The 8,550-nt window shown below is 33.5% G+C and overlaps 1 long non-coding RNA gene across 1 annotated transcript; it reads right to left on the reverse strand.

Annotated features, from left to right (window-relative positions):
• Nucleotides 1-3,144: 3,144 nt before the first annotated feature.
• LOC139505733 (uncharacterized) lies at nt 3,145-6,561 on the reverse strand. Its single transcript, XR_011659823.1, has 2 exons — nt 5,132-6,561; nt 3,145-4,684 (listed from the first exon to the last, which is right to left on the reverse strand). It is a non-coding gene; the product is annotated as an uncharacterized lncRNA (long non-coding RNA).
• Nucleotides 6,562-8,550: the final 1,989 nt, after the last annotated feature.

The following is an 8,550-nucleotide window of genomic DNA, read 5'->3' on the forward strand; positions in this document are numbered from 1 at the left end:
ATGTGATCTGTCTTGTCTCACTTTGCTTCCGTCGATCTGCCCGTCTATCTGTCAACTCTTAACATTTCCATCGTCCTAACCTAGTTTGTCGAGGATGGTGTTATGGAGTGTAAAAGTAATTCTTAAGTGTTTGGGTTTCATTTCACATAATTGAAACCATGTTGAATGGCTAAGACACATTGACGACCTGCAAACAAGGGCTTCTTATTTTCGTGATGTTTTTGTTTTTATGTTTATCACAACTACCAGCACCAATGTCTCTCAAGGATTGGTTGACAGATATTTATGACCTGATATTGATATATAGATTATTTTAGAAGTGCTGGTGTCTTGAGTGTAGATTGGTTTGCATAAGAACACAGAATCAAAATAAAATGTTCGCATGATCTTCAGCTTCTGTTTTTGGCTGCAGCTTTATAAACTCAATCATAGATATGCAGAATGAATCTCTGACATGAAGTGCGTAAGGCAGCAACCATTTGATTTTCTGGGGGGGGGGGGGGGGGGGGGCTATGTTTTTTTTTTCTGTGCAAACTTTTTTATTCGCCTTCGACGAGGAACATCTATTATTTAGGGACAAACCGAAAACAATTTTTTTCTTTCAATTTTAGCATAACATATACAAAAACCAAAGCGCTTCATACTAAAAATGTGCGCACGGTCAACGCTTTTACAACCCTATAAAGTTACAAAAAGAAGCATTCAATACTTATAATTACATTTTTTAGCTAAGATCATGAAAACACGATTTTTATCTCAATTTTTTTATTTAATTCACCTGTGCACTTTATTGTGGGAGCTCGTGTCATCATAAATGATAAATGTTATTGTCTAATGCAATTGTTTGAGGAATAACACATGATGTGCAGTTAGCCAATCAGAATAACGTATTATAATGAAACATACATCTAATTTAATTATTTATTATAAAGAATTAATAGGAATCTCAGAAATAAAAAAAAAATCTTTTGGCTTGTAGTTGGATTCTACATATGACGAACCATGTATTTGAAGCACGTCTTATTTTTGTCTACCTTTATGATAATGTTGTCTTATAAATACGTCTTACACAAACATGATTAATTATTTGATACCAGAAAGGTAATACAAATACGGATATTTCTTGGAAGTGACGGTTGTACTATGAAAGTTACGGTCATCCTTTATAAATTACGGTCATCCTTTCGAAATAACGGTCATCATTTTACCAATCACGGTCATCCTTATTATATGTTACGGTCATCTTGAAAATATTTTAAAGATGATTTACGGTCATCTTAGCGAATTTTTCAAATCCAATTTCCCGTTGTATACACGTCCCTCGGTAGAGATTTGTGACTTCCGTGTGAATCTTTTATAAATTCACATCATACCAATGTATGCTTTGTAAAGAAAATGATGTAGAAACACCTTAACAAACAATACAAATACTGACCTAATTTTTCATCCGACATCTTGGGATGACCGTGAATGCAGTTACGGTCATCAGCTTTACCCCAGTGAATTTGGAATCAAAATATTTTTTAGAAAACACAATACCCCCACTACTTTTAAAGTTAAATGGTTGTTGCCTTATCATAATATAAGCATTAAAGGCATTTACACCAATTGTATCATACTTCAAGATAAAAACGAAAGATAGGTAAAAGTCTTCATTAATTTTGTTTGCAAATAAAATTCCAAACAGAAATCAGTCTTGGAGAGATCTTGTATTGCTACTGAAGAATTAGAGTATAGCCTTTTTACTTTTTTGTTCCCCTTTTATACTTTCCATGATAAACCCAAAAGCATTTTTTTTTTTTTTGTTTACTCTGCTTATTATCTCCCCCCCCCTTTTTTTCCCCACTTGCAACCAAGGATTTCCACTGTATAATGGCGGATCCAGTGAGATGGTTCTTGTTTTAATCCCCCTTTTTACGACCATTGCTTTGGAATGGGTACATTTGGTTGGAACCCCAATTTTTTATCTTTAGTTTGAACACCCAGCTCCCTTTTTAAGTCACATAAATCCTTGTTGCAACCCAACCAAACAACAAAAGACCACTTGTGTTTTGAGAGATTGTTAATATTTATCAATAAAGCTAAACACATACAGATAACAGTAAACTTAGTCTTCAATTCGATAGACTGACCGGCATACATACATAGTATTAAATAAACTGCATTCCTAGTGCATTCCTATACCGTACACTGCACTTCAGTCAAAGAATAAAATCCCCCAAGAATATTTCCATTTGAAGCTTATTTTTATTCTAATCATTCCTAGAAAATAAGTGTTTTATTCACATAAAAACTGGAAATATAGTAAGCGCAGTGGATTGCGAAATCCTTTGTTTATCTTAGTTACATTTCCTACTTTCGTTTCTGATGGTCCGTTCGCCCTAATTACACGTTCGCCCTAGATCTGTTCGTCCATAGAATCCGTTCGACCCATGTAATAAAATATATATATTAAGAAATAATTTATATATCATATGCAAATATTTTTTTGTAAATATCAAAGAAAATACCAATAGTTTTAAGCATAGTGCTTGCTAGCGGACAATGCACGACTATGCAATTGTTACATTTTTTTTACATTAATTTTAAATAATGTTGATCATCTTTAACGCTGATTTATAGCTAAACTTTTTTTTCTGAGCACTGTTTTAAACTTCGTATGGTTTCAAGACGTTTCGCTCTGGCATTTCAATTATGTTAACGTAACTTTATTGTTTTGCGAGAACTAGTAATGCATTCAATAAACAGGGCTCCTTGGCTCCTTCACAAATTAAGTTTCAATTAATTGTAAAATATCATTTCTTTTTAAAGTAATTTCGTTTACTTTAAAACTTTATTTAAATCAAACTTAATAAGCATGTGACAACAGTAGTTTGATATTTCCGTAAACTAAAAGATATTAACTTTCAGTTTATTAGACAATATAATAAAAAAAGCTCTTTGTAAATCTTAATAAATTATGGCACAGATTTTTTTCCTGCAAATTTATATAATGCTTCTCCCTTTTTTTTCAAAGTTGTGATCACTAATCCACATGTTAAGTGATTGTTTTCCCTACATTTAAATTCTCCCTCGCCCTGCTCGTCCGAATTTAAAGCATTTAATTTCTAATTCAATAGGCTATAAACAAGACAAACACAGATATAGGATTAGTTGCTCGCAGTAACATCTTATTTTCTCTTGCGATACAATATTTTATTTTACTGAATTGTACATATTTCTTCAATCGAAACATTATATAAACACATGACATATAACATTGTTCCTCTTTCGCATCGTTTCATTTCCCCCGGCTAATGCCTCCAACGCCTGTACGTACAATAAACATAGCAGCAACTGCACATATACCTATGTGACCAACTTCAATCCGACGTAACTGCGAGCACCTTCGATACTAATACATTTAAATCCTAAACTTTATATAGTACCTTTAAACCCCACCCATAAAAACCGCCAAAACTTTCCTCGTGCCTCCTGCACCTAACATCAAACTTATAAATAGTACATACTGTTACAAAACCAGTATCCAAACTAGTTATACTAGTTCCCATCTGTAAATATTAACTACAAATAGCAAACGGGAAAAATCCTATTTCAAACGAAATAAAATACATTTAAATTCTCCCTCGCCCTGCTCGTCCGAATTTAAAGCATTTAATTTCTAATGCAATAGGCTATAAACAAGACAAACACAGATATAGGATTAGTTGCTCGCAGTAACATCGAAACAAAGGAAATGAAACAGTTCAGAATAAGATGCTGATATAAAAAGTCTTTTGAGATATTGCTAATTGAAGATAAATCTTCAACCACTAAACTGCATGGACCAATATCAGTTTCAAGTCGACAATCGGAACGTCAAGTACGACATATTGAACCGGAAGCTTCCGCAATAGATGGTTATGCAGACAAATGTTTTGCAAATCTTGAATCGATGGATAATTTCTAAAACTGTTTTCCTTGATTCTGTAAAAAGAAGAACACAATCAAAACTTCATACATACATGTACTTGTATCTTAATCAGATAAACATTAAACTCTATAGATATATACATATTTCATATCTATATACATCAACTTCTAATCATACTATGTGATTCTTTATGTTACACACTGCAACATAGCTCATGAAAGTCTAAATATATATGCATCTCAGATCTACATACATCAACTTCTAATCACACTGTGATCCTTTATGTCACACTGCGCAACATAGCTCATGAAAGTCTAAACATATATGCATCTCAGATCTACATACATCAACTTCATATCACACTGTGTGATCCTATTGTTACATTCATAAAAATCTAAACATATATATATATATATCTATTATATCAACAACAACAAAAAACAAAGTCTACAGCTATGTCTGAAGCTCTGACTTTGTACAAGGTTTCTTATTATCTTTGTTACATTTTTATTATCGATTTTAAATTAAAAAAAAAAGTTTTCCACTCAATATGTTATGTACCATGTGTACGGACTGTAAAATATTACTGCTTACCGTTTTAAAATCTCTCCAAGTTGAACTCTTGGTACTGTCCGATTTATCTCACATAAAAACGGGCTACTTTTTATACCTACACCTGCATATTTGTGGCATCCGGGAAATAATTAGCACATACACAAGGTCTCCAATATGGTACTAAAACTCTGATCGTTTTATAGTAAATGCGACCTGCTGATAAAATAAAATCAAAATTGTGGTATTTAATGAAAAAACATATAAAATTGATGATTATTACAAGTCTCATCTTCAAATCAATTGTATACATATATTTAATTATGTACAAAAGTTAATGCCTTCAAATTTAATCTTTTGTTTTCTGTATATTAATTTAACTATACAACATCCCATGGTGCATTGTGCAACCAATCACATCGCTCCCAGCGACAACATTCCATGGTGCACTACACTGTGCAACCAATCACATCGCTCCCAGCGACAACATTCCATGGTGCACTACACTGTGCAACCAATCACATCGCTCTCAGCGACAACATTCCATGGTGCACTACACTGTGCAACCAATCACATCGCTCCCAGCGACAACATTCCATGGTGCACTACACTGTGCAACCAATCATATCGCTCCCAGCGATCTAATAAAATAAATTTCATACATACCATTTCAAACTCATCTGTAACTCGTATCACTCTTCGTGACAAAATCATCTCACTGCGAGAAGATTTAAACATATGTTGTTTCCATGTCTCAAATCTAGTACAAGTCTTACAAATTCTTTACCTGAACTTTGTACTGAAACAGTAATCAGATTTTATACAAAAGGTGGACACTGTAATATTAAGTGAGCATTTCATCTATCAACTTTTAAATAAAAGTTGCATGCTTAAAAGCTGATTTGTTTTTCATATTAATGAACTCAACATGGTTCACATGATGATTATTACAAGTCTCATCTTCAAATCAATGTATACATATATTTAATAATGTACAAAAAGTTAATGCCTTCATATTTAATCTTTTGTTTTCTGTATATTAATTAAACTATACAACATCCCATGGTGGATTGTGCAACCAATCACATCGCTCCCAGCGACAACATTCCATGGTGCACTACACTGCAACCAATCACATCGCTCCCAGCGACAACATTCCATGGTGCACTACACTGTGCAACCAATCACATCGCTCCCAGCGACAACATTCCATGGTGCACTACACTGTGCAACCAATCACCTCGCTCCCAGCGATCTAATAAAATAAATTTCATACATACCATTTCAAACTCATCTGTAACTCGTATCACTCTCCGTGACAAAATCATCTCACTGCGAGAAGATTTAAACATATGTTGTTTCCATGTCTCAAATCTAGTACAAGTCTTACAAATTCTTTACCTGAACTTTGTACTGAAACAGTAATCAGATTTATACAAAAGGTGGACACTGTAATATTTAGTGAGCATTTCATCTATCAACTTTTAAATAAAAGTTGCATGCTTAAAAGCTGATTTGTTTTTCATATTAATGAACTCAACATGGTTCACATGGTTCAGTATTGAATGGAAATATATAACCAAATTCTGTAGTATTTTAAAATAAAATCATAAACCTGTAAAACGGTTTTTAAAGAACACAAATATATTGATTTTCGCTTCTAACTTAATAATACGTTCCAGGCATGATTTCAGAATGTAAATAAAGTCAACATTATACTCAACTCCGTCATGTGAAAACATGTTCCTCTTTCGCATCGTTTCTTTTCCCCCGGCTAATGCCTCCAACGCCTGTACGTACAATAAACATAGCAGCAACTGCACATATACCTATGTGACCAACTTCAATCCGACGTAACTGCGAGCACCTTCGATACTAATACATTTAAATCCCAAACTTTATATAGTACCTTTAAACCCCACCCATAAAAACCGCCAAAACTTTCCTCGTGCCTCCTGCACCTAACATCAAACTTATAAATAGTACATACTGTTACAAAACCAGTATCCAAACTAGTTATACTAGTTCCCATCTGTAAATATTAACTACAAATAGCAAACGGGAAAAACCCTATTTCAAACGAAATAAAATACATTTAAAAGTTAGCGGTCTTCCGCATCTTTCAAATTAGAGTTATCTCTCTTTACACATTTCACCAACCTTGACGAGACCCCCCCTCCCCCCTTTCCATCTTTCCATTTCAACCCGTTTATTTCGCAATAGAAATTGATTTCTGATATAGTTAGTATGTATATGATTAGATATCAGATATATGCAAATTAGTGTGAATCAGTGATATTTTCCATGACATGATGAAAAAAAAGACATCACAAACAAAAATGTTCTACCGCCATACAGAAAAAAACTACATCTTTTTATTCATTTGACCGAAGATCCTTTGATGAAGAACCCACTTATTTAGGACCTGCCTGGGTCGCAGGCGATAACTTACATCTATTGACAGCAATATGCTTAGCCTACTTGTGTGTTGGAAATCGTGGATTCTTGCATTGTTATTTTGACGGCTATGTCATGTGCTGTTTGTTGTTGCTTGGGGTTAGTGTGATCAATTCACGATGCTGCCAATCCCCCCCACCCCACCCCCCTCCAACCCCACCCCGACTATAATTGTAATTTTAGTTATGTACAACCAGTGATCAAAACGTGTTGCACCGTTCACAAATTCGAATATATTTTTAATATAAAATACATGCAGTTTAAATAAGATTGCAATAAACTATTTCCAGGTCCGATTTTAATGAAATCATAAGTTTCTTACGATGTCTATAGTCATATTATATTTAATTATTAAAACTCAGAAAGTATCATTTCAAACAAAAATGAACAGAAATAAAATGTATGCCGTTTTCATATTTGACAAGTGTGGACACAGATCAGTGTGTATAGTATGGTAAGATATTTGACAGTGTGTTCTGACTAAAAGAGTTCTCTATTTCCCCCATAGGGTTCTTTTTAAACTGGGTTGCTCAGTGACAGTCAGCCTGTTCCAAATACTCAAAAGCAGTGTGGTGAATATAATATTTAGTTTCAGTGTTCATTTTTGTAATAGTGGATGATATAACAATTGCATTTGCTACCAAATGATTCTGATAAATATGTTCGACAACTTTGAATTTGATTAGCAGCAAAATCTTAAAATAAAACACATTGGGTACATGATCACATATTTCTGCATGATGTGATTTTAATATGAGAGATAGTATCTGAGAACCTGCGTGAATGTACTATTTGTATGGCTCTATCTATGTTCCTTCGTGGACGTCATTTCTAACTTAGGTTTGTTCACAAAAACTGTAAATTAGGTCTCCTAGTTACTTGGATTTTTTTTATATGCATATTGATTTGTGCAGAAGTTCCCTTAAGATTAAATCAAACAAGCAATGACAGAAGGAGAAGATCCAGATGCATGCAAACATCACTGACTTCAGATCTGACGTTTATAAAGCATTTTAATCTTGAATCTAAAAGTACAAAACATGACCCAATAAAGGAAGTATCAGTGACAAGAATATTTCACATTTTTGAGTGCATTATAATATGACGTAAAATAATAGTTGAAAATGTTCACTTCAAGCAAATTTTAATGCAATGTGTATTTGGAACTTTTCTGTAAGAGCTCTAAGGATTGAAACATGGCGACAATAGAGAGGCGGAGTTTCAGTCTGTAAACATGGTAAACATAATAACGCCCTGAAATTATATCAATTCATTGATATGATTTGATCTTGAAAACTTTTAGGATTGTTTTGTAAGAAACGATTTGAATTTTCGTGATATTAGAAATTACGTGGTTTGCAATGTTAACATGGTATGTGCAGAATAGCAGAAAAAAGGAAAGGAGGAAGATATCAAACGGACACTAATAAGTCCTAGACAAACTGACGGTGTCATAGAAGAAAATCATGATACCAAAAGACAAATCCATTAACATGAGCAAGTCAAAATATAAATAAAAATCCATAAGTGATATTATCATGAAGACAAAATTTTGTCACATCAAATTAGAAATGACGAAGTATTTACTCCTAACGTATGCATTGTTTGCGTTGGAACGTTAGTTTTGG

Source organism: Mytilus edulis, unplaced genomic scaffold (assembly GCF_963676685.1).
Source record: "Mytilus edulis unplaced genomic scaffold, xbMytEdul2.2 SCAFFOLD_811, whole genome shotgun sequence".
In the NCBI taxonomy this organism is placed as follows: Eukaryota; Metazoa; Mollusca; class Bivalvia; order Mytilida; family Mytilidae; genus Mytilus; species Mytilus edulis.